Source organism: Buteo buteo, chromosome 26, assembly GCF_964188355.1.
Source record: "Buteo buteo chromosome 26, bButBut1.hap1.1, whole genome shotgun sequence".
NCBI lineage: Eukaryota > Metazoa > Chordata > Aves > Accipitriformes > Accipitridae > Buteo > Buteo buteo.
The window spans coordinates 3,565,368-3,593,170 of NC_134196.1; the positions used below are offsets into that span (position 1 = coordinate 3,565,368).

At 40.2% G+C, this 27,803-nt stretch overlaps 1 protein-coding gene across 4 annotated transcripts in view; it reads left to right on the plus strand.

The window, feature by feature from the left end:
* Positions 1-10,970: 10,970 nt before the first annotated feature.
* CDK17 (cyclin dependent kinase 17) overlaps positions 10,971-27,803 on the plus strand; it is a 95,043-nt gene continuing 78,210 nt past the window's right edge. For 2 of the 4 annotated variants that reach the window (XM_075057856.1, XM_075057859.1), the window contains exon 1: positions 12,304-12,479. The gene's annotated coding sequence lies outside the window, so the exon portion shown is untranslated. Of the gene's footprint in view, positions 11,521-12,303; positions 12,480-27,803 lie in introns of those variants that run through there. The other 2 variants (XM_075057855.1, XM_075057857.1) reach the window with 2 other exon arrangements.

The window sequence follows — 27,803 nt, forward strand, 5'->3', positions numbered from 1 at the left end:
AGAATCAAGCTCTGCAATCAAGCTATTTCCTGATACGCATCTCTTCATAGCTCATGTCACATGAGTATGTTTTAACAGGATAAATTGAAGCAAAACAAGTATCTTAATTTTACTTCTCTGGGTTTTGAGAGAAACAGGAAATACAAAAGGAAATTAATACATCCAGCACTCTTGGGTAATAATTATCATAGGAGCTTGAAAAACAGTCACACAGAGAAGAATGTATGCAGAGTCAGAGACCACAGTGACTTCCCACACTGTGAAGTTCTTTAGAATTACTGAAATTATACACAAAGTAAAAGCTCTTCTTTCTCAAACAGCCGCCTCGATGTCACTTGTTTCCACATTCTGGCTTCTGTCGCTGCATCCCACACTCTCTCTGTTGCTAAGTGCTTTAGGCTTCTGCAATATGTTCCAGCAGCTCCCTGTTTCTCTCAGATCTCCAAACATGCTATCATCTGAGAGCAGAATGTCTAGGTTTATCTGACATGGTAAGAAAAAAAGATTAAACTGTACAAATCACAGCTTCCTGAAGAACACGAGAATTTTCCATACCAAAAAATGTCTTTGTAATCTTGCATGCTCTTTCATAACATTTTGTTAGAACATGTTTTCAATTCACAGTAGGATATGTGAGGGATGGGGGCACATTATGGCTCCTAGGAGTAGCTACAACTAAACCTTGACTGTGACAGTAGCAGCACAGAGCACACAGGACTTGCAGGAGCTTAGATCAGTGTTGTCACTGAGCTATGCAAATAAGGAAGCTCATAAATAAATGGAAATCATAGGAAAAGTGAAAAAAGAAGAAAATACAACAGTTAAGAATTTATATCGTTTTGTAATTATATTAGTAAGTATTGACTGCTACATCTATTCATCATTCTGGCTTAAGCATTGTTTGGTTTCTTTTACTCTTGTAGCAGGCATGTAGTAGCTTCCATTTAGGAGACAATTATATTGTCACAGTTATTCACGCAGCAATGCCTGTCTTTTTTTTTTTTTTTTTCTTGGTGGATAGGCATCTTACTAAATGCAGCTTTCAGTCCATGTGCCTTTACCCATCTTGGGGTACAATTCCACAGCTCTCCCTGTATCCTTGGCTATGGTACCAGCATGCCTACTACTGTGATTGCTGGCAGATTTTCCTGTAGCTCTTCCATTCAAGTTAAGATAAGCAACATTAATAATGATGAAAGCACTGTCTTAAAAGCTAACATATATAATGAAACTTGGTGCACATCCCTCCTACCAGATGCAAGAAACATTCTAGGTACATGTTTACGTTAGATTTGCCATATCCCAAAGCCAGCTCAAGGTACAGGCAAAATAGGCAGTATTTTCGTGAGAAAGTAATTCAGCACATTAGGAGTGGATCAGTAGAATGAAACAGTTGATACCGAGGCACCTCATTTTTCCATGATATGTGTTTTGGGGGCTTATTCTGGATTATATTTAGCCTGGTCCCTGAAGCCAAACACCTCCGCTACACATGTGTTTCAAAGCTTTCTGAGGAGAAGAAGTGTTAGGTATGTGCTGGAGGACCTTGTGACTGTGCAGCTCACACGCTATTTTGGAACCTACTGTCCCCATTAGCACTAGGGTGCATGTGGAGCAGATTTGAAGCAGAGCTTCTGTTTTAATTTCCTCTTTAAGGAGTTTAGTTTGTATGCACCAAAACCACTCTGAGAACTGACACACCACCTGGTAAATGGAGACAATGACAGGATTTTCCTCCAAACTGCACTATTGCTTTGAGACAAATTGCTAATGTAGACACAGCCTTTGACAGCTGCTGAGGGCAGCAATCTGCCAATTCCGCTAAGGGCCTAGGAGAGGAGACCAGCTGCTTTAGGCTGAATCTCTTCCCTTCATATAGACCACCTTTCAATATCGCTGCGGGCCTTCCTGCTCTCCTATCAGTGCTCTGTCTTCTTCCTTTTCCCACATCCATGCTCACCACCAGGAAAAGATCCCTTATCTGCCCCATTACCATCCGTGTGGAAGGTAGAGGAAGCAAACTGTGGCTGCTGAACGATGATGCAGGCTGTAGAGCGAGGACTGACAACTGCAGAAGACCTGAGCATGGAGATGCCGTAGCCAAAGAGAACTGAGGGAAGAGCATCTCTAGGCTGGGGTGGGCAAACATAGGTTGTGAGAGAAGGGTGTAAAAGCCCCCCGGCTTCTAAAACTCTTCTGCTTTTTTTCACACCTCAGCCTCCTAAAGCATCAGCGGCGGTTCATAGTACCCTAACATCCCCCTGGAACAAAAAAAAAGACCATTCCCAGTGTCCCCATTTCTTATTCTGAAATAGCTCGCCTGCCAGTGCTGCAAACTTTGATTAACTACACAAATACAGAATTTTTAAAACCATGCTTCAGCAGATGCTTCCTCTCTGCCTCATTCTCCCCACAGAGAGGGAAAGAGAGTTTCTTTTTAAATTGGCCTGGCTTCTCCTGGTTCCTAGGCCTCTTCTTTGCCTCCAGACATGTTCTTTTAATAACTGCATGCTGAGACAAGAGATATCTTGACTCTGTCTTCATTCCCTCAGTTAGTCCGGGCCTGAAACCAAAACTGATAACTACTCTTCCCCTTAATCAAAACCTGAGGTAGGATGTTCTGTTGCTTGACATCTTAAAAGCCTCTGTGGAGGGCCAGGATTAGGACACCCTCTCCTCTACAGTAGTGTTAAATAGCCTGGGTTATTCTGAATCAGAGAAGAATACCAGCCAAGGCAGACATTACTCTCCGCTGGGATGCAGCAATTAATAAACTAAAAAGCGGTCTAAGAATCAGCTGAAAAGCATGTCTTGTCCCTTTCTAACTGGACAAAATAATAGCAGGGCTCCCACCCAATCTGGGGCTAAGGCCTAGGTCAAACACGTAAGGTACACATAGCCCCTGCACTATTCTTTGCTTCCTGCTTCTTTTCCCCTGACGCATCGGTTAAACTAAGTAGGTTTTACAGTGTAGTCATATGCTTAACTTGCTAATAATCAGCTCAGTGTAAATATCGACGCGGTGCTGCAGAGAAGCTCAAATGTCATTGTAATCGTTGCCCTGGATCAGTTCAGAGAGCACGCTGCGCGGGGAAGGAACAGAGAGAACAAAGTTAAGTGCCAGAGGACAAACAGGGGCCCTACAGCAACCACGGGAGAGCAAAAAGGAGAGAGGGAAACCAGTAAGAGAGCTGGTAAAGCTAGGGTCATCTGGAGTCGTCCAGCTGGACTCTGACAGGGTGGAAAAGTAGTGCCCAACAGAGCAACTACAGATCCGCACGGGGTGACACCAGTGATAAGATTGTCAAGATTTTTCTATGTAGAAAGACTAGGAAAAAAATCAGGCAGTAGCCCAAACAGTTTTGAATTCAGCTGACAATGGCCAAAAGCAAAGAGTGTCTGTTTAGTTCATTCGCTAGTATCCAATTAAAACAAAACCAAAAAATAAAACCTCAGCTGTAACGGACAGCAGTTTGACATCTTTGCTGATATGCTCCCACAAAGGCCAAGGAATAACGCAGGTAGAAGTGACCTGTATCTCACATGTAAGGAGATCAATCTAGGAAGCACCGAGACATGTTGCGTTGCAGCGCTGTGCCCACTACAATTGTGGAAAGACAACCTTCCCTTTTAACTTTCCCTTTATTCCCTTTAACAACTACAAGTGTCTCTTTAAGGGTAGTATACAGAGATGCAGTGTATTCCCTGAACTCTATTCTTGGTATGTTACTAAGATACGACTGTTTCTATGGAGAGCTTATTGGTGGGCAAAATAAACTGTTTTGATGAATTATAAAGAAGGTAAATTCATTTTTAAAACAAAATATTGCATGACAATGCTAATGACACGAAGTCACGCTAATATCGAACTTCAAGTACATACTTCCCTCCTCTTTTTTATTATTTTTCTTTTTAATTTCTAGTAGACATTTATCCTAAATTCTGTATGGTCTACAAACTGCTGGAAGTTAATATCTGTCCTGCAAAATACTTCACGAACTGTAACAGCCACCTATGTAGTGGCTACAAAAGCTCCAACTGAACATTTGCTTGTTTTTAAAAGCTAAGTATAACAGTACAGCAATTTATTGTGGATTATAAGTATCTACATGACCATGAATATGCCATGTTGTGAAGTGAACAAAAGAGCTTTGAAACAAGAATGGTAAAGGCAAAGAAGGAGAGAACAAATAAGTATGTTAAATAAAGCTCAGCATTTAATTTTAACATGCTTCTGTGGTAACAGCTAGACTCTACAGATGACAAGTAATAGATATGTGGGGGTTTGTGGCATTCCTGCTTCTTTCTTGTTTATAGCTCTAATTATTTTATACTGTGCTGAAACAGACCTTAAAAAATGCTGTGCTTGACTTAGAGAACAGTTTAGTTGATCAATCAACGATTTGGCAAAGTAAGTAACAAGAAGCTACACAAAAAGAAATCAGTGAGGAATTCCACGATTAAACCAATTGGAATTTATGAGTGGCCTCTTTTTTTTTTTTATCTTTACATCTGTCAAAATTATTCATCTCATTTGATGGTGCACTTTGATCTTCTCGATGTCAGAAATATTCCGTATGTTACATACTAGTTTAATCGTCTCTTTTTTTTGGTTCTCCATAAGAAAGCCAGCCCAGGATCAAAATTCAACCTTAAATGCACATGCAGAAATGTAAAGTTTCTCACTGGCACCTAAGAGAAAGCTTTTCTTTCCATGAGCAGGCAGAAGCTGCCACCTATACCCTTCCATTTCTATGCCACCCTTTTTTCTCTCACTTGGTTGCAGCCTTCCCAATCTAGCACCAACATATGAATATACACACGGCTGCCTTAAAGCAGGGCAATTCATAGGACAGCAAAAATTAGTGAAGAGAAGCCTGACTGATCTGGCTGTGCTGATTTAAAAAAAATTACAGACTACACCGCGTTGTCCCTCCCATCTGCCAGAGGGTACCGTCCTTGTAGGAGGTGTGGCAGAAGAAACTATAGGCATCTGACTCACCTGCCTCACTGCCCTCACTAGTGGTTAAAGCTAATTGCCACGCTATACAGGGAAACAGGTATGGTTCCCGTCTCCTCTCCCTCAGGGTGTAACAACTTCCAGCAGAAGGGTAGGGCAACTAGCTGGGGCAGTAATGCATTAAAAAGTAACGTCTTAATTCTACCTATCTACCCTGCATAGTTAGTGTTGCTAAGATTGTAAGAGAGTAAAAGCCTTTGGCCTAGACTGCCAGATAAAGCCCTACATCTACTTACCTCCTAATTTCCGGCATTCTTTTTCTGTATCTTTTCTCTTGCATTCTCTTTCATCCATCCTGCCCCCCTTCTCTTACCTTAGTGCTTGTTTTGCATAGACAATCTGCCACTGACATCTCAAAAGCTGCCATTATAAACTTGAAAGCAGTCCTGACAGCCAGCTGCCAGTGCACAAAAAACTCCAAAAAGTAGCTGCTCTGAGCATGCACAGGGATCTCTAGAATATATAAGGAATTGTCCGCACATCAACAACACAACTATCGTGTAGCCTTGACTTGCGGTGCACAGAACAATGTGCGCAGTACTCATTCCTCCCTACAGTAACCTATGTTTCCCTCAACCCACTTCACTCTGTCCCCAGATTTCCTGTACTTAATGTTATCTCCAACATCCACTATGTATACTGGTTCTATTTTCATGTGCCTTTTCTCATACTCTTCATATTCTCTACATCACATTTTAGCTCCAGTCCCACTTCTTTTATTCCCGTGTCTCTCCACACCCTCCTGTCCAGGCTTAAAAACATAAATTTGAGAATGATCTGGTTTCATCTTCACTGGAATAGATACCATCTTTGCTAGAACAAACTTCATTTTTATATAACAGGATTATAGGAAATTAACCAGGTGTCATGACTGAAAGCAATTTCACTTAAGTCCTAAAACTCTCTGGAGAGAGCAACCATTACAATAAGGAAAAAATCAGAACTTTGACACCTATAATCTTGTAACTGCAGGAGCCTCTGTGTATTTTGTGCTTTATTTTCAAAGCCACTAAGTACTTTGAATTGGTAACAGCACAAATGTTCTGAGACACACTGATGGCATTTCTAATCAATTCAGTGAGTAATGACTGCAAATTTCTATGAAGCAATTTACTTGCAATGAAGAAGAGATGCTTGCTATTCTGTCCAAGACACTGAACCTGCATGAAAGAAACAGAGGAGCAGAATAGAAGCCTCTTCCCCTGCCATTTCAGATTTCTGTCTCATAAAGGGAGAAGTGAATCCCTGAAAGGTACTTGAAAAGGAGCAGCAGCAGAGGTGTGCATACACAAGTGACCAGCTTTCATTACCTGCAGATCTTCATTGTTTTGCTGAAATTCTTTTCACTGGTTTTAGTCTCCATCACAAAATATAAATGAAATATCAAAAAAAAAATCTTTCTTTCACGAGGCTAGTGTTTCACAGTGACCTATGCTTTACTGCAGAAACCTCATTTTTAGACAATCTACAGAAAAAAACTCACTATTTCCTATCTGAGTATGATAATTGTACTGGGTTGGGGTAGGCCTAATATCTTTGGTTTTGAAAAGCAGGATGTCCTGCCTTTCAGAGCAGCAGCAGAGAAATAAAGGAGTGTCTAGCCATTTGTTTGCAACCTGGGCAGAAATATACAGAAAGAGTCTCTCTCCGTGCTATTAACTTCCTTCTAAAAGGATTAACCTGACTCTTGCTGAAGTCAGTGGAAAGACTTCATTTATACTAGTTGGAGCACTCTCGAACTACAGAAAAACAAATCAAGAAAAATCAAGCAATGAAACTAGATTTTCTCCTAAAACAATGCCCCATATCCTAAAAATATGCACAACCGGTAGATACTTTATATGTCCAAGTCCCAGAAATGCCAGATATAAATAAAAGCATCCACTCAGATATTGTAAAGGCATAAATTATTATCTATATGAATGACAAATAATCTTCAAAATTTAGTGATATGATGTGTAAGGAAATGAGAAATAATATTTAAGTAGCATTTTGATAGGATGTGAAGTTACATATGGGAACTGAAAAGTTAAGCAACATAAAGGAATAGGAAGAAAAGAGTGACAATGGTATGTCATATGTATATGTCATGTCATATGTAATAAATATTTATATGCTATAAAATGACAAAATAAAGAGATAAGGGACAAGCACAGGGTGACATAGACCTTCCAGTAATGGTAATTTCTCCAGCAGTTGGTCAGTCCCCAAAGACCAGCATAGCTACACAAATGCAAATCTCAAGTGTAGATGCTGAACACCCCATTATTTGCACGTTGGGAATTCTTTCCTGCTTGCCAAACAAGCAAGGTTTACAAGAACAAATAGTAGCTTTCCCTGTTTCTGTCTGAAATGTACAGTGCAACTAAGTCAATGACCAGTTATCAGTTACTCAAATCATGGCAGAAATGGCTACAGTTCTTGTTAGCAGAAGTAGTATATCACTTTTTGTTTCTTGCAAGGGTGACCGCCTTCTTGTTGCTACTTCCTGCTTCCATTCATTTAAAGAGGAAGGGGTTTGGTCTTTCAGTGACATTACAGAATTGTGAGGATTTTTTAGCCTAGAGGCCTGCAAGTATTACTTCGTCCTAAATCCAAGTAACCTGGACGATACTTTATATGAATATCAGCTGGGTATAAGAAAGCAAGAAACTATCTTCATTTGATTATTTTAAATGGATTGGAGACTTGCTTAGGTGGAAGATGATCATTACAGAAAGGAGTGCAACACAGACTAATATATAAATAGCTCATGCTGTGAGCAGAACAATAGCTCTGTTTCTTCCCTCAGAGCACAGATACAATTAGTTAGAGGATATTGCTTTCTTCAGAAATTTTTGGCATCCAATAGACAAAAACAATTGCATTTCAAAACAAAATATTGTATTTGAAAATCATTTCCCCTTTTAATTACCTGCCAAGACTTTCAGTCTTTCCCCTGCAAATGAACACATCCCTTGTAGTTGAGCACAATGCTTTCCCACACTGCTGTCTGGTTGTGAGGTTGCTGCTGCGACACCAAATCCTGAACTTCGCTCTTGGCAGGAAGGTAACGGCTTTCCACATATGTTGTGTTAAAAATACATATGTTGCTGTAAGGTTTCCATCTACCATTATGTGAACTTCACCGATTTAACTCCTATACTTTTACTGTCACAAAATAACTACGTCCTTCTGTTCAATAAATGCAGAGGCAAAGCCAGTGTATTCATATTCAAAGCAGGAAATCTCGGTCCCCTGACAGCACTGTATTCCTACTGCTGGATTTATATTCTAATGGCTGATGTAGATTTCATCAGATTGTCCAGTGGCAATAATTCATTCCATGTAACCTGGGCATACTCTGTTCTCGCTGGCTTAGAGAGCAGACCCATTGCACTCACCAGCCAATCCATCTTAAAACTAGTTTAAAATATTAATAATCATGGTTAGCTAGATGGAAATATGATTGATTGCTACATATTCCACTAAATAATAAAACAAATCAATAGCTATAGTTATAAAACCAGACTCAAGGGATAAATTAATCAAAATCAGTGCCTACGTTTCAAACTTATGTCTGTCACTCAGTCTTGCTTCTGCACTGTCTTTTGCCCAGATGTGAAAATCTTTCTCTGAGGGCACCAGGTAGTGGTAGATACAAAGGCCAAATGGATATCAAGTGTTACACCGTTACAGACTCTTCCCTCTTAACAACTCATTATTCTCTTCATTACAAGTGGAAAACCTTAAAATACTCTCATTGCACTGCAATCAGTGTTGACCCCTTATTTCTTGGGTGACTCATCCTAACTGCTCATTTTTTAGTTTCTTCTTTTGTTTGTCATAATTGTTTTTCCTGTCATAACAGAAGTATCAATGGCAGACACGGATATGTATAAAGTAAAACAAGCTATTTTACTGATATTTTTAATACTTGAAAACAAAACCACACCTTCATAAACTTCCAACCCACCTTCTCCCCGTACTGCGTTTGTGGAACATAATTTACTTGGACGTGCTGCAATAAATGCACTCACTGCTGCGCTGTCTCAAGAACCTGTTTTACAAATCATGTATATAATAACAAACTTGCACACAATCATTTACAATGATATTACTTACCCCAAATAGCCTTCAAATTGAATAAGATAAAACACACATCATCTTGTTAGCATTCAAAGATCAGTAGAACTGGCAGGTCTAGCAAGAACTGGTAGGTACTGAGCTTTAAAGGAGATCCGTAAGGGCTATCTTTGCATTACCAGGAAGTTCAAAGCTTGAATGTCTGCTTTCTCTGTGTTATTAACAATCCCACAAGGTTTGCAAAGGGAAGGTAGCTATCCAACGCCTTGAAAACATTAAAAAAGACCTCAGTAATCATGTTTCGTCTCTATAAACATCAAGTTTGTTTCTGAGTCATATTTACTTCTTTTTATCCTAAACCGATTTCACCGAAAGTCTACATCAGCATGAGCAACGTGAATTTCTGTGCATGTAAGAAGTCGTTTCCTACTTGCACTCCTTTTTTAGGCAAGAGCAAGTGACTTCTGTTTACTGGGAAACATACTTGTCTGTGTTCTGGTTTGCTTGTGCTGCTGGAAGAGTGCAACGGAGCTGGAAGCAGGGGAATTTTCAGCTGGCACTGCTCCTGCGAAGACAGCTCCCACTTGGCCTTACTGTGGAGAAGGACTGGCTAGAATGAGCTGCGCGTGGAGATCCTCAAGATCAGGGGCTGCTGCAAATTAAAATACGCTCTGTTCTCCACCTAGACACAGCATAGCGCAGACCTGCCTGCAGAGCGACGGAGCTTTGGCCTCCCTCAGCGTATACAGGAGCGCGGCGAAGCGAAGACTCGGAAGACCTGTGAGTTAGTTCCTCTTCAGGAGCCCGTGACGTGGCCTGACACAGTCAGTCAGGAACCCTGCGGTCTGCACGATGTCGGGAAACCCGTTTTGAGAGGAGGCCCTGTGGTCGGTCGTGACACTGACCTTCAGCTGACAGAGAGTAAGCAGGCATGCAGCGAGGATTAGCAGATGTCCAAAAGGAAAAAAAAACCCAACAATTTGCCAAATTCTGCCCCAAGTGTACCTACGACCTGGTACTTGAAGTTCAAACCCGTGTCGCTAAAATCACTTAAGATTTAGCCTTCCTGTTATATGTTGTTCTTTGTGTGGTGGAAATATGAAAACAGCAGATAGTGCAGAATAACTGGCTCACGAGACTAGTTTTTAGCTTTTGGGTCTTGTTCAGAGCCTGAGAAATTTAGGGGTGGAAAGGGCTGAGAAGCGAGGGAACGCAGGCTGGATCACTGAGGGGAAAAGGATTCTAGGCACAGGAAGGAAGCGCAGTCGGTGCTGGCAGAGCGATGGTGAGGAAGACAAGAGGGATGGTACAGGCACCGCCAGTGCAGGAGACAAAGGAAAGAAAATACCACAAGAATAAATACGGGAAGGATGAGTTAGAAATCGATCTAAAAACCCCCATGGCTTCCCTTAACTTCAGCTACCGACTCCTCAGCCGGCGGTGGGGGGAGCAGGAGGGGATGCCTTTTACCTCAGAGATGAGCTCAATCCCCCCCCCCAAACCAAACCCAAGCGGGAACACCGCCGGCACCCGAGGAACACGAAGGGACCACACGCCCCTTCCCACACTGCGCTCCCCGGGGAGATACCCCCCCCCCCGCCTCAGACGACCCCCGGCGGGCGGCCTGCGGGGCCGCGGGAGCCCCTGCCGGGCAGATCCCGCTTCCTCCCGCGGGAGAAGGAAAGACAGCGCAGGGCAGGGCCGCCTGAGGAGAAAGACAGCAGCGACGCCCGCCTCATCCCGGCCCGCTTTGGCGGGCTCCCGCCCCGCCGGGGGCATTCCCCACAGCGCTGCCTCCCCCCCCCCCCCCGGCGCTCCGCCCCCCACCCCCGCCGGGCCGCTCCCCGCTCGGTCACCGGCTCAACCGGCGCCGGGGACCGCCGCCACCGCTAGGTGTCACCGGCGTCCGGGCCTCCCCCGCGGCCCCTCCTGCGCTCTCCGGCTGCCGGCGGGGCTGCCTCAGTACGAGCCTCCGCGCTGCGAGCGGGCGGAGGCGTCAGCCCGCAGCGGAGACGCGAAGCCCGGCTCGGTTCGCTCCTTTCCCCGCGGCCCACGTTTAACGTGAGGCCCATTTCGGGCCGTTCTCGGCACCGCCAGCGACCCGGCGGGCGGTTCCCGAGCACGGCCTGCGGCCGCTCTTCGGCGGCGGGGAGCCGCGGCAAGGCGAAGGCTGCGGCGGCGGCGGCGGCGGGGGGAGCAGCCATGTTGGAGCGGGGAATAAAGTGACTTTCCTCGGGGAGGGAGCGCGGCCGGCGGCCCGGCGGAGGCGGCGGCTCTCGGGGCAGCGAGGGGAAGGGAGCGGGGCGGGGGGGGGGGGAGCAGCTCGGCTCCCGGCGGCCGGATACCGCTCCCGGGCGGAGGAGGAGGAGGAGGAGAAGGGAGAAGAAGGGGAGAGAGGAACCGCCTCCCGGACTCACGAAGCTCCGGCGTTGCTGGTGAGTTGTGGCTGCTCATTGTCTCCCGGAGTCGGGGTGCGGGTCCGGCCCGCGGGGTTGGAGCCTGGGCCCGCGGGGGGGCCCCTCGGCCTGCGTCTGCGTGGGACGGTCGCGGAGCGGGCTCTGTGTGTGGGTGTGAGGTGAAAACGCGGCCCCGGAGGAAGGTGATGGGAGCTGGGGCGGGGGTGCCCCGTGAGAGGGCCGAGGGGCTGCTCGGGGAAGGGAAGGAGCTGGGGGGGGGGGCCGGGGCCGGCAAGGGCCGCTCTGCGCCCCCGGGCCGGGCCGTGGGGGATTTCCGCTGCCCGGTGGCGGCTGGGAGCGGTTCCGCGGGGGCCGGGGCAGCCCCGGAGGGGCGGCTGAGCCCCGTCTGCGGCGGGGGTTGAGGGGGGGGGAAGGCGAGGGAAGCCGGGCCTGAGGGTTGAGGCGAGGATTTGCAGCTGGTGAGCACCGCGGGGTTTTTTTGGGGGGTGATCCTGCGTTGGTAACCGTCCTTTCCTCACCGCCTCCTCCCCTTCAAGCGAGGCTGCTTTCTCCTGACAGCTCTTCTCCTCGCAGCCTCCGCACGTATGACACATTCGCTCCTATTGCAGGTCTGTCCCCCGTCCCCCACCCCCCGCACACCCAAAATATGTGTAGGCTTCTGTGCGTGGCTTAAGAGTTGTTGTGCCTTGAGCTTTGAGTTCGTAGATGACAGGATACGTGAACATTTGCTGACCCTGAACTTCTGTGAACTCCTCCCTCCCCTTCCTCTCAGATAGGTAATGGCTTGAGCCCAGGGAGAGCAAAATGGTTCTTGTCTCGCAAGGATGAGGGAAATGAGGTGGCATTAGGTGTATTTTACATTTCATGGCAACGTACTACACCCACCGGCTCCAGGACGGTGTTCATACGAGTGGATTAGCTGCTGCGTTAGAAGAATGCTGACCTTGATCCCCTTTGTCTCTTCTGCAACAATTTCGGTAGCTGGCTGGAATTGTTTTAAACTCGTTGCTGTCTTTGGCACTTTGCTAGTGGTGGTTAACAGTATTATGGGTGTCGTGAGGGAAACAGGGCTGAGGTATATCGTAATCCAAACTAAAAAAAATTTAATTTCGGTGAATATATGCGGTTTTTTTCTTTTTGTAATTTAACAGAAGATCAGTAGCAACTTTCTTGTAGCTATCGTGGCATAGATATGAGGAGAGGAAGCCTGGTTTGACATTTTTCCATTCCCACCCCTACCTCTCCTTTTTTAGTTGTATTAATTGAACTGGAAACTAGATGACCAAAGCTTAAATACTCAGAAGATGTGGGGCAGAAGAAAACATTTATGAAAGTAGACTTAGCACCAAATTCAGGTTTGTTTTCTTAAAAAGTGAAGTTGGTGATCTGGTATTTTATGAACTGATGATGTTAAATAGATCGCCATATTGCTTTGTTGTAGGAATTCTGTATACTCATACGCAGCTCTTGTTATTTATGTCTGCACTTCAATAAGTGGTGTGAGAGACTTGTTTTGAATAATTCACACAAAAGTAACCGGTATGAAAACGTGAAATCATATGTTTGAAATGCGTAGTGAAAAATTTCCTTAAAAGTTATCTCTGCTTGAAAGAACAAACTGAATTTTCTTCAACATAGAGAAACCATTATAATGTTAACTTGGCATTAAAAGGGCCACTTAAATTGGAAAGATGAAAGTATATTTTTTGATGGTGTTATTTAAATACTGCTTTGACAATAATGAGTCTGGCGTACAGAAATCTTTAGGAAGGATAACACAGTGAAGTTCATACCTTGCATTTGCATATTGTCTGGTGTAGCCCTGTGTTTACCTGGGATTGAGCTCTACACAAATCAGTAGGTGGGGTCTGCCTACATCCATATCGAAGAGTTTGCAAATTGGAGCCTGTGTTGCCTGAAGCAAATTATAGTTTGAAAGTGGCGAGTCATTTATTTTAAGCTTGGCTAAGGATGTAGTCCATTAATTGATCTTTTTAATATGTAAAATGCCACTAATGTGTAGTGAAATACTTGATTTATAATTCCGCATATAATTAGATTGAGAATAACTGAAAACCAGAACAGGGCTGTGTTTTTCCCCTGAATGGCTCTGGCTTCAATTTCTGCTTAACGCTGCAGTGTGAAAATATGATATAGCTTATGACACGGATGTTAAGATGTTCCGTATGCCTGTGTTATTGTTACAATGTGGAGCTCTTACAGTAAAACTATGCAGAATTTTTTGAACAGCTTACTAACATACAAAGTCTTCTAATTTGTTAAATGACTACCTGCTGCTAGAAGAAAAAAAAAGAATGTTTCCCTAATCTTAATAAGTTTTGGTACAGTACAGTGTATTTGAGTAACTGCACCTAAAAAGTGTAATCAGGAAGGGCTTCGTTGGAGACTGATTCAATGAACAGTCTGCATTAAAACCTTTCCAGGAATTTGCTTTTCACCCTCTTTTCACATTTAATGGAAGCTGATGATGTTTTGTGTACTGATCAGCTTTTATTTGTTGGCCAAGAACGCTGATCAGCTGTATTTTAAAAAGGCATATGTACTAGTTGTGTCCTTATTGAATGTGTGATCTGGTGCTGTGTGAAAATAGACAAGATTATGTCTAAAAATCAATATTAATAAAGCTTTTCTAGTGTAAACTTACTACAAGTTGCTTACAATTCTTAAATTACAGGTATCTTAACTTCTTAGCTGCATGCTTTTAATGCTTGCTTTTTTTATTTTTGCAGCAAGCTTTGAATATGTATCTGCTGAGGCAGCTGGACACCACTGTAATCAGTGGCACTTCAGAATTTGATATAAAACACTACTCCAAAACTCTAGCATGTAAAAATGCTTTTAAAATGCCAAATGTTTACTCGACAGTTATGCTTCACATCTAAAGAACAAACTAAACCAGTGTATTGCTGGTGAACATTGTCTTTTTTGCGATGCACATAATTACAGCAATGACTTTTTCCTTCTGAGCATAAGAACCGGGAAATTTTTTTTGTGCCTGTTCACAAGCTGATGTAGAGGCTACCTGAATTGGATGTTAGAGGTAAAAGCATTTTATATTTAAATATTCTGATCGCTAGGCAGTAATTCTGATTTACTTTTTAAAAACTTTAAAAAGTCTAAGACTAGGGGGCTTTTTAATAAACTTACTGCTGTGTATACCTTTTGGGGCCTAGTAATATTTTTCTCCATGAAGCAGGGAAGAGCAGATACTGCTTCCTCTGGAAATATTGGATTCCCAGAAATGCCCACTAATGGTGTGGGATGTTTTCTTTCTCCTGTGTATTTTGTGAAGAGTCGCGACACACTTTTGACAAAGTTTCTCTGAAGAGTGAGAGATAATGTTTGTTTAGACAAACGACTATTTATAGTTCTGTGTTGAATAGAAATCCATACACGCGCGCTCTTAACTAACCTGATGGATTGGCAATTCCTCCAGAGTTGTTGGTTTCCTGAACTCCTTTTAGCGGAGATGTCAACTGCAGAGTTCAGTAGAAGTGGCTAATTAGAACATCAACAAACAGTGGTTTAAACCTTGAGTGTTCAACCACTGATGTTGACAGTCACAAGGAATAAACAAAACTGGAACTTGAGCTAGTTTGCCAACTTGGAGCACAAGAACGTAAGAAGAATAGAAAAGAGTTCTCCTTTAGTTCTGTGATACGATTACATGGAAAACAGTAACCTTAATGGATGCATAGATCAGGTAATTTGCATCAGACCAGCTTTTGATACGTCAGTCCTTGGATAATAAGGCTTTTGCCACTTCCTTGGAGATCATTATACCCTATATCTGACTGTATTATAAAATACCATAGACACACTGATACTGGAAATCATTGTAACTCTGTGCTTCACTGGCATATTTGGGCTTTAGTGATCTAGTGCCTGTTTTTAAAGGATTAGAAATTTCTTATAATAGGGAACATCAGGTTACCAGGGGTACGATGTTTAAGCACAAATGTTAGAGAAAAAAGAAATGTGTGAGTAGCATCATTAAAAAATGCAGCAGCAAAAGAAATAAATGTCAAATCACATTTTAATTTTTCATGTGGTGGGGCAGAATTAGGCATAATGGTTTTAAGAAAAGGGAAAATACCAACTTTGTAACATTTTAAATAAACACTTGAAGGCTTCTCTGAATTTCAGAGCAATTTTCTGCTTGCTTATTTCTCTAATACCTTGAAAATACAGTAAGCTGAAGAACAGTTTTATCCTAGGTTTTGATTATGACCTTTTTTTCCTTATGTTTTTATTTATCTTTTCTGGAACACCTAGTTGTGCATATATTACAATGAACGAGGCTGCGTTATTATACCAGAACAAAGAAACGACATGTCTTTCATTTACACTGTTAGCTACAGTTCTTGCCTGTCTTTGTATTTTAGGTTGGATTTGCTAGGTATCTTGCATAAGTGAAGGTTACTCTGTGCCTTCTAATCATATTTCATTTAATTATAATCTATACCTTGTAATTGTACGCCTTTCTCTGCTGCTGTTTTCAAGGCTTGGTAAAGTTGCACGATGGTCTCTGATTTTTAACATCTGCATTTTGTCAACTTCACTAAAGATACTTGCATGCTTTCAGTTTGTGTTAAAGTTGGCAGGATCGTGACTTTCTCTTCTGTGCTCAGTGGACTAGGGCACTTTGCAGGCATGTAGCTGTACTGATATGCTTATATCGTAGTGAACTGCCATAACCTGCATAGTCATATTTCAGAAATGTTTCTTTCCAAGTATTTTTGACTTCCTACTCTTACCTTACTGATTTGGAAGTATCTTGATTTGTTGGCATTTTGTTCAGGAATGTGCAAGATGTTTTTATACAGCAGTCATTAAAGGTAACATTTAATGAGGTTTACAGTAATGGGTGCTAATTGGTGCTCACTAAAATAAAGATCTTTGGGAAGTATGGATTTCTGAGAATTAACAAAGAATATTGCTTACCGGCAAACCCATTGCCCTGTAATTCAAAAACTGTTTGGCTTAAAAAAAGACAGTGGCCTGTAGGAGTAGAGAAGCCAGTTCACAACAGTGTAAAGAAGCTGAAGTTGAGTTACGTGCATCTCATTCATAAGGGAAGCTGAAGCCTGCAATGAGGAAAACCCATGCTGTCATGGACTATGACAATAAGGCAAAGCGTGTTTCAGGAGGAACATGAATTCTAATAAAGCCTTTAGCCTGTTACATATGATAAAGAAAACGTTAGCATTTGATGATCTTCAGAAGAGGTCAATGTTTATTAAATACTGCTATATTCAGACATAAGCCAGATGATAGTCCTACCTGATGCTCTGAGACACTTCCTAAGAGAACCTGAGGGTGTTAAACAGCTGCCACTGAAGTTGTATGGTACGAATTGTAAAAGCTGATAGGGCGCTTTCTGGAGCGTTAATGCTGATGGTGTTTTTCAATGTGTTTTGGAACACTGAGAAATTATGTAATTTAGCACAACTTAAGGTTTCTTTCAGTGGTTTTAAAAGTTAGTAATATGCATAATAATGGTTACTGACAGAGCAGGAGTTTAAGTACAGGAAATAACTGTTGTTCAGCATATGTTTATAGAAGACTGATCTTGTGGAATTAACTTCTGGTTCTCTTGATTAAAGACTTTGTGTGGTATAATTTTGTTGATGTTGCAAACAGGCTTCTCTGAAACCTTTTGCTTGGCTGTTACGTAATGTTTTGATTAAGGAACTAAAATGATAGATCAAGTGTCTACATATGAAATGGTTTAAAACCTGGCGGATAATGTGAATCAAGTGGTTAACTATAAATAGTTGCCGTTACGTAACTGCATATGATGAGGGCTCCTCATCGACCAAGTACGTTCATGAAGGAGCACTGGGAAACCTGCTCCGTGCCTGCTGTTGGGCATTGCCACTGATGAAGTGAAAGCCAGTGAAAATTGCTGATCGTTGTTGTAGCACGCAGAAAACTGGGAAAACATAGAGGTACTGCAGAACGGGTCATTAGCACAGGGTGGATGCTTGGAAAAATGGCAGTTTCCAGGTTGTTTACTTGGTGTGGCATTTTATATCAGGCTTTAAAGGATTGAATACAGTCTATTAACTTTATAAATAAGCTAGTGATGTTTTGTAATTAACACAAATATGACCAGCTATTATTTGCTTTTAGTTGGGAATTTATTTTATAAAGCTTTGGAATAGTTTCTCATGTATAATGCAGAACAGATATTAAGTGTTGATCTGCATTCAGTATGTGGGTTTTAGGGAAAGCTTTTATTTTTAAAAGGTACTAATAATATAATTAATAATTCATTAATAATATACAAGAGGAGGATAATCAGTTATGAAATAATAGATTAAATTTTATTATATTTCCACCAGTTTTCTGTATATCTTGAAGCAAAGTTGAATTTCTAAATGCAGAATTCGTAAACATTCTGTGTAGGCCAAAATAGTTGTGGTCATATATGTGTTCAACCGGGGAAAATTAAAAGCCTTTTTTTCAGTCTGTCCTTAGTTTATTGCAAGAGCAGCTTCCTCTGTTCTTTCTCTCTTCGTCAAGGTCTGGTTGTCATAAACAGCAGTAGAGTATTTATATATGCAGGGGACTTGTTTCCTTCTTAAGTACTATTCAGTCTTAAAGCTCTGTCATAAATATCTTACTAAATTGTATAAGTGTCTGCTTGTAAAATGTGAAACTATTTCATAATTGGCCTTATTTATGTTTGCTCTGAAAACAAAATACAAAACTTAAGTCTTCCTGTAGGACTGTGGGAGACTAAGCTTGGGCTGGTGCTGCCTGTGAATAACTTTGTGGCTCCCCAAACAGTTTAAACTGGCATAACTTTGGCCCTGTTGCTTACAGCTGTGGTTATTTTCCCTTTTGCTGGCTGCTGCTGTCATCCCTGCGCTCCTGCCTTTGTACTAGCAGGTGTCTTGTGACCATTTGACTGTATCAGGGAACCGATGGAGGTTATAATAGGCATTTGGGTTCAACTTTACTTTTGTTTTTACACAAATAATGGTCACTTTCTGCAGAACCGATGGAATAATGGAAGTTTGTAATTATTTATTTTTTTTAAATATCCTGAGCAGATGGGAGGGGAAACTTCCTATTGTACAGAGAGGAAAGGTGGTCCTCAACTGCTAAATATATCAAACATATATGCTCCACTGAAGTCTTTTAAAATTATGTGTAACAGCAGCTCAGAAGCTTATTTTGGTACTGAAGAAGAAGGGACAGTGGGGAAATAATTACTGATAAATCTTATAAAATGTATTCCTAATTTTAAATATGGGTACCTCTTTGAGGTGGGACTTATGAAAGGAAATAGGAATTTTGGTGTGGAAATTGTTAGTGTTGGAGGAAAGAAATCTAAGGAAACTGAAAATGATATTTTTTTCTTGAATATAATATTTTAAAACTGAACTACATAAGCTGAAATAGAGCTATGGTAGGAGTTCAAAAACATTCTGGAATAGGCAACAGTGAAAAAAAAAATATCTGTTAATAACTATAGTGGTCATATTTTAAAGGGGCCCAGTAAGGGAGTTGTGCAGGGTCCTTGTGTTTTCTGAAGAAGTGATCACCTCAGGGGAGAGACAAGATGAGATCTTTGGCTTCATTGAAGCTACAGTTTGGATTTAAATCACTGAAATTTACACTAAGTGTTCTTGAGAATAATGTCCTGTACAATATTCGGATAAAGCAATTTCAGAGGCAATTCCAAAAGTTTAAGATTCTCCATAGTATTTCATTACCTTTGTCAGTATGATTCAGTAGGTTGTGGCAAAGAAGCAAAATATTTTAAAGCTTATGCTATTTACCTTCAGGATTAAACAAGATAAACAGCTTACAGTGTTCCCATTTGCACAAGTCACAGTATTTTTAAACCTGCTGCTTGTAATTCTGGGTTGTTTATCAGGGAATGCAGTTAACCTAAATGTTTTATTGTGGCTTGTTTCTGATACATCTCAATATAATTCTCAAAAGCAAAATGTTTGATCCATAAGCAAAAAAAATAGCTTTAAAGTGTGTTTAGGCAGAAGGCCTTTTGTTATTAAGCATACTCTTTTTTTTCTGGGCAGCACAGGAGAAACAACGTGATCGTGTATAGTAATTAGTTTGCTCAGTAGGTATATGCTTTTCTTGAATTATGCATTTTAGTATTTTAGGAGCAATACGAAGTAGATTATGCATTCTGAAGGTATGGATTTGATATGCTTTGGTTTTAAGCTTAGCTACTGCATTTTAAAACATGTTTGGTTTTAGTTTGCGTATAAAATGCAAAGTGTTGAGTGTTTTTAACAGCGTGTTCTGAACCTGCTTCCTTTAAACTGGGCTCCTTTTTTTGCTGGGCAGGGGGGGTGTCTTACATAATAGGAGTTTTGGTTTCCTGGTATTTATGAATATTGCTAGTAGTGGAAGAGGTAGACATTACTTGAAGGATTTAAGTCATAAGTTTTGTCATTGTTAAAAGTTATTTTGGGGATGAATGGATAGCCAGTGATGATTTGCACCTGTAGCTATGTCTTAACAAAACACCTATATTGTTTTTAATCATCTCTTTCTAGGAGTGGGTAAGTGTAACAGTGAAACCTGGATTTTTTTTCAGTAAATAATTTATTCACATCTAAAATACTAATTGTGCTAGATTGACTGATTTGGTGTTTGGTTTTGGGGTTTTTGGGTTTTTTTTTTTGTTGTTGTTGTTAAAATGTTCATCTCTGTAATCAGTAGAGAAAAACAGGTTCAGAGGGTAATCCAAAGATCTTCATATAGAGCTGCCTCTCTTTCCACATTTACCTTGGAGGGAGCCCATCACAGTCATTGTTTTTATATTACAACATTACAGTTTAAGCTGAATTAAGTGCTTGCTTCAGAATAATTTTTGCTGCATGAGTAAGCTGAATAGGTTTCCACTACTATCTGGAAGGTCCTGGAGGGAAGAGAGAGGGCAGGAATTACACAGTTGATGGTGAAGAAGGAAGAGAGGGTGGCTGGGAAATGGAGCCAAGCATTTTCTTACTGGTGGTGGGAAACTGTGAACTGACCCCAGAATTGGTATGAAACTTTCTCCTAAGTGCCTCAGGTGCCTAAAGATGAATAGTGTGAATACCCCCTGCAATTTATGCAAATGGGTCTTTAATATGTAAGCAAGAAAACATGCAGGTTTTTCTTTATTCTCCACTTCTGCTTGCAGGTGCTTAGCGTGAATTAAAATGCCAGTCATGTGAGTAGTAGTGATAGTACATTTTAATGTTGAAATAGGTTTCTGAATGATCTGTTTTCATTTTATGTCTCGTGGCAATTTCAGAAACTAGGGTTGCAAGGACAAATAAAAATGGTCTGGTTTTTTGTATTATGAGAACCTGGTTCTTAGAATATATATGCTCCATCATAAAATAAGACTAGTGAAGATTTGAACAGATACTACACCTGCAGTTGATGTTCATTTTTGACTTTGTAATGACATTACACTGCATTAAGTTAGTTGTAAATTTACATCTTTGATTGGATTGTCATATCGGCTTTTGGTAACTGAAATTGTATCTTAGTTCAGAGTTTGTTTTTTGTTTTTTCTTGGAAGATAGGATGTGAAATCTCTATTTTACTTGTATATTGAGAATTATTTCCTTGGGTTGGTTGACATTATTTGCCAAGTTTTATGCTAGTTTAGATAACCTGTTGAAGATGTTATTTTAGGATATAGCTGCAACAGGTTTTGTGTAGTGTCCTTGGCCGGTTTTCATGGAAAGTAATGCATCACTAGCTAAAGAAGTATGTAGGGATGGATTATGTCAGTTTTTGATTGGTTAACTTCAGGCTTCTTTAAGATACTAATCTCCAGGGTGTAAGTGCTGAGGACATTTTGAAAATCAGCCTTAACAGTGTTGGCTGCAGAGACATGTCAACAGCAATAATACCCTGACAGTGTCTGAAAACCTAGTGGTATAGATTCTGGTAAGCATTTCTAAGAAACAACTGGAGGAGAAGCAAAGATGGATCTGTAAGATACTGGTAAGCCAGCTCTACACTAACACAGTAGGCTAGGTTTCCCTTTTCTATGGCTAAGTGGTAACTTGCTCTCTGTCTTTTTACACCAATGTAAATGAATCTATCCTGGACTATTTAACCTACATTAATGCTTTACGTTTCAGTCTAGGTAATTTCACTGGTGCCTTTCCAGTTGTATGTCAGACAGAACTAACACATACGTAACCTCACTGCTTCCAGACAGGCCTGAAACACAGACTTGGAAAGCAGTCCTGTTGACTGTCTTCTACAGGCAATATTCTCTCTCAACTATATTGTGTATACAGAGCTTCCAGTAGTAGACTATTTAAAAAAAAAAAAAAAAAAAGTCTTTGTCGCCTAAGAAGGAAAAAAACCTTAATTCTCTGATAAAGCACAGGAAGCAAAATTGTTGACAGAGAAAATTCCTTTTCTGTATAGTCACTTTTATGAGAAGAGCCACACCCCAAAGGTAATATATTTAACTGTTAGTAGATCCTAGTGACATAATAGAATTTTTTTCACTTGTATTCAGAGGTTTAAAAGTGATAAAGAAAATAAGTGGGTTAACATCCTTTCGAAGTTATTTGTGGTAGTTGCCATGTTATTTGTGTTATGTTAATTTAAAAATATTTGTCTGTCTGTGATCGTAAGAGGCTTTGGAAAAATAACATGTTCCGTTTTGTGCAAAAGTGGGAGATGTTTATGATGGTTCTTTCATCTTGTTTAACTCCTGACAAAGCTCCTTTCACAGTGTGCACAAGCCTTGCTTTTTCTGCTAGGTAGTAATATTATTCCAGTTGGATTGAGCTATCATGGCTCTTTATCATAAAGTTTAGGAAGCTTTTTGATTAAGCAGTCTGAAATGCAGAGAAGCTTCACTCTTTTACAGCATAGAGATGGACTTGTATTTTTAATAATGTCCCTTTCCTTCCTTGGGTGAATAGCTTTGCTGTATTTTTGAACCAAACCTTAGGGTTAGCAGTGGTTTTGTTGGGTAGCAAAGGGGATGAATTCAGGTGTCAGAAGTGAGAGAAGGAGTGCCTAGCTAGGACAAAAGGAGACCTTTCCAGGTAGGGCCTGGCATTCTGGCACGCTGCATCCAGAATCAGATATTGCTGGAGTGTGTTCTCATGAAATATTGGGAACCTGGTGGGGCTTTTGTTTGGTTTTGGTTTTAAGCCAGAGGAAGGCCTAGAGGTTGTGTTAGGGCTTTGCTGTCTATGCCGTCAACAATATTTTGATCTCAAAAGTCAGACATCTGTGTTTATGTAGTGAAACACAGCGTATGTAAATCTGCTCTTAGATCCCTGTACTGCAGGTTTTCTTTGAGAGGATATGCTTACAGTATTATTCATGATACATGCTGATTATGTGTTCTAAGGATAATTAAATGTTTTGAACTTTAGTAGGCCATAGGGATGTATTCAGGTATCCAGGTTTTTTTAAATTCCAGTCATGAAACACTGTAGATTGCATAATATAATGTTGTAGAAAAGCTAGAGGTGATTACTGGATGGTGCTGTTCATTACTCTCAAACACATGCTCTGCAGCATCAAAAGTTTTATGACAGAGGAGATTGGATTGAAGCTAAGAAATGTTTTGGATGTCCTGACATGTTGTCTTGTAGTGATACTAGTTTAATCTTATCCATGGTTGTGATGCAATTTTTCGTTGACCAGGCCTTCAGTAGAGCACTCTTCACTTCTGTGCCTCTGTACCCATGAACAGAGTGCTGGTCTCAGAATTATGCTATGAAATGCTTTGTACCACTTTTTTTTTTAAATACCTTGAAGCTTTAAGTGTATGAAAGTTAAATATTGGGGATTCCAATAATAAGGTTTAAACTTCCTAAAGGCAAAAAACAGCCTTTCTCCTTAATTTCCAATATAGTTTTGTAATCTTTTTTGTCCATCAATATTTTCGGAAGTGCTGTGTTTCCTAAAAAATGTAGTAGGGAACATCACAAGAGGCATGCTACATTGTTGTTGGACATTTTTATATGTTTAAGTCTTTGCAGCTTATCTATTTTTTTGTCCTTGTCTTTTTTAGTAATTTGGATACTACTAGAGATTATTAATATTTGAATTTTATATTTTTAAATTTAATTTTAGATTTTTTTTTTAAGAGCCCTTTAGAATAATCTTCATCTGCCTTGCTCATCAGATGGCAAAGCTGATGGTTGGTGTTATTTCACGCATCCAAGATCACTGAGTGGTAAAGTTAGCCATAGAATCTTATTCTCAGCCCAGATTTTCCTTGCTTTTTCTGTCTTTCCTACATATGTGGTGCAGAAATTTATTTAGTCAAATAATTCCATGAGATCAGCTGTAAGAATTTGTATTACTATAATAAAGATTGAAACTTGTAGCTTCTGATCTGTTACTTTGCTGGCTTAATTTTTGGTTTGATTTATTTTAAATGATTCGTTTTAAAAGGATACTGATGTTTCAGTATGCAGTAATACAGTATTTAGGGCTAGAGTCTTCATTGGAAAATTATGTATTTTAAACTAAGTTTATAATTGATCATGTGTATTTCTTCCACCTTGCGTAATTTCCTAGAGTGGAGAAGCTATGTTTGAAAACAGTGGAAGATTGGCCTGTAGAATGATTTAATTCTGTGTCATTTTGAGACACTACTTAGAGACAGCCTATCTATTATATTGAAGTTTTTTAAATGTTGAATTTTGTTTTAAAAGTGGTGTGCAATTGTCGTGGTTTAACCCCCAGCTGAAACCAGGACAGCAATCTAACTCTAAATTCAAACAAATAAAAAGAGAAAACATCATCTATATTAAATGTTAATTAAATTAATAAAAAATAGAAAGGCAGCTGATGGGTAGAAGGACATTATGACCTTGTCGGAAACAGAAGGTATTTAGGATTATAATAAGCATTAGTAGGCTTTCTGTACCATAGGCCTTTGTACATTTTGTTTAAGAGATCTGGAAGTAACTTTAATAAATGTGACATGGTTTTAGATTTAGTTTGTCTTTTGGACTAGTGAAAGTCCTGCTTGTGATGTATTTGGAACTGTTTTTACTTGAAAGGTGCAACAAAAGTTTCAGATATTTCTTTAGTGAAACACTCGCATATATTGAGAGGAGGAGATTAAAAATGCAATTTTATGGCTGGGTGAAATTTGTATATAGCAAATGAGATGTAAAGAAATGCAACTACATTTTCTTCACACATGCAAAGGCATGTTCTGTAAGCAATTTCTGCAGTTACTTCTGTTGTGCACCTCATGATTAGTTAATGTACATTGGGCATGTTATAAATGCACGTCTGACATATCAGAAATCATAAATACTTTATTCAGTATTTTCACTGCTCATTACACAGAATTGCATAGCAGCACTTGAGAGAGTAAATGAATTCTCTTAAGACCTAAGTGCTGTCACCAGCAATATCTATGTGTTTGTATTCTCAACTGCATGGGCCATACATGGACCACTTTTTAAAATAATCCACTGTGTGAATAAAGAATATTCAAGTCTTTGTCATGCTAAAGTAGAAGTTTAATACAAGCACTAAATCAGTTAAAAATACTGATCTTTTTTGATAGTGAAACTGCCTCTCAAATTAGACATCCTGTCTCAAAACACCAGTATTAATCATTTAGTAGGGTTTAAAGAGAAAGTTCCTTTTTAACAGCTCTTTGTAATTATTCAAAGTTAATTGTTTATTTGAAAGGGTGAAGTGAACTTTCGTTGTATGAAATGGTGTACAATGTTAAAATTAACCTGATCTGTAGCATGTGATGTACTGCTTATCAAAATGATGCACTGTAATTTAGGATCTTTCAATGAAAATAGCAGTATCTTCAAGGTGGTTTTATTTATATAATCAGATCATCATAAATAATCTGAATTAAAAACAAAGTTTGAGGCCCTTTTACAGAAGGTTGTGCCTCTCTAGTAGTACAGGTATCTGGAGTGGCATAGCTGTCCCCGGGGTGTAAGGCTGACAGGGGTCAGGGCATGGTGGGTACCAGGCTCTTTGTAGCTTGGCTGTGCCAGGGAGTGCTGTGGCCACCATCGCTCCCCTTCTGGTGGCTCTAGCAGGTACGTTCTTTAATGATAAAACTAGCTTACTACCTCAAAGCTCAGAAAAGCGTCTTAAATTGCTGCATTAATCCTCTTCTTTCTAAGAGCAGTATTTGGTAAATTCCTGTGTTCCTGTCTGTATTCTCACTAACGTGGTCATTTGGTTTTCCTAGTCGGCAGATGTACGCTATAAAAACTTAATGTTGGTACCTGTCTCTAGGGAAGAGATCAGGTTGACAATATTGTGAGCTACAGGCGAATGAACATTCATATTTCACCTGTTTGTACCGTGTCTGTTTTAAGGATAAAAAGAAATTGCTGTTTAAGAGTAAAAAAGCTTTGAAGTGAAAATGTATTACTGTCACCTCCGAAAGTCATTACTGACTAGATAATATACCAATATGGATGGGATCCTTTTGTGGTAAGATATTTCCTTAGTTAACTCTAGCTGTCCATATAAAAGCTAGTAAATCTGTGTGTTCTTCTGACATCTATTTTTAGTTCATGAAGTTGTAAGGTGAGGCACAAACAAAAACTTTGCTTTGATACTCTAAAAAGGGTTCTTGAACTGAGGATTTGTGCCTGGCATTATCCCCTGCTATTTGACAGATCCAGTGGAAAAACTGATTGTAAGTCAGGTGTGGTAGCACTGCTAAATGTCTTCATGTATGAAGTCTGGATAGATCTGTGTGTGTTCAGGACCAGGCTGTTCTGAAGCTGAACCAACTTGAGTAATTTCTTTTTTTCCCCTGTTGTACGGTACATGAGGTTGAAAGTAACGGTAGACTTTTTCAAAAGTGAACTGGAAATAGCCATGCATAACACTAACTCTGTTTGCTTTAGCCTTGTCCCCGCGCTGTGTTTTGCGTGCAGTGTGGTGGTCATGAGGCTGGAGTAGAAGAAAGATGGCCTTTTCCATCGCCTGGTGCTCCAGGGCAGCTTTCCTCCTCTGCAGACTTCACCAAAGGAGGATTCCCACAATAGGGCTGCCAACAGGGTGGTAAATACCCAATGCTTTTCTCTCTGGGTGGTAGCTTAATTGAATGCCTTTTAGAAGAGTTTGTGATTAGTCATCTCTTTCTCCTACGTCAGTGATTTGCTGTGAAGCTATCTGCTGTATATGCTCGTTGACCTAAGCATTAATGTGTTGAACTGCTGTTCATCAAACATGTACATTCCAAAAAATTGCACATTTTCAATTTGTCCTCTAAGGTGTTTTGCAAAGCATGTGTAGTGTTTACATATTGAAGGGAGATGGTTAGGTCTTTCAGTTGACTTGGTGACTAAATTAGGTAATTCTCACAGAGGATACTTTTAACACTGGTCATAAATGATCACATTAAACCTGTTTGTTACAAGCCTAATTAACAAGAAACATTTGTTCTGCACCTACCCCTCGCATCCTCATTGTGTTTTACTAAATGTCAGTTAGGATAATACATAATTAAAACATTTTGAACAATTTCTCAAGTACCATAATAAACTGTGAAACAAATGATGTCAATCCTGTAAGTTATAAGAAAACAAGCTGCTTTTTGGCTTACTGGGCTGTCTTGAGGAAATATATTCAATAAGAATTTTTGCTGGTGGTTTGCAAAATGTGAGCTGCAGTAGAAATGAAGTTCCAGGATACGTTTGTTGAGCAGTAGGTAGAATAATACTGTTTTGGTAGTAGTAGAAAGACTTTGATCCTTATTCTTGCTTTTATTTTGTGAAGACTGAGTATGAGGGGTTCAGCATGGTACTTAAAACTAGATGTGGTTTTGCTACGCCTGAGAATACAAAGTTGAGCAAGGCTTCTTGCTAGTATGAAAGGCAGTATCTTAAGTTTCAATTCTTTGCCTCCCCTTATTTTTTTGATGTTCACTTTGCTCTGTATTACTGTGAAGAAAATACAGTAATGTGTATTTTAAAGAGATGATACAAGGTGTAGGGTATATTTCAAGTGCTCAGAAATAATCAGATTTGGCTTTAAAAGTGTACTTGGCCTCTGCTTATACCAACTGCCTTGGGATGCCATGTGTATGTAGCTTAGTTTAATAGTCTTTAGATTTCAGCTTGGTTTTTCTCTCAAAAAGCTGTGTTCCTTCTACCAAATAAGAGTTTAGTTTGACCTACTATATTTTGATATTTTACATCGTCTTGATGGGACACACATGAGCCTTTAAAAGGTTGATTTTCTTTATATTGGAATTTCTAATCAACTAGAAGTCTCTTCTGCTTGGCTTTCTTACTTGTCTCTTACGC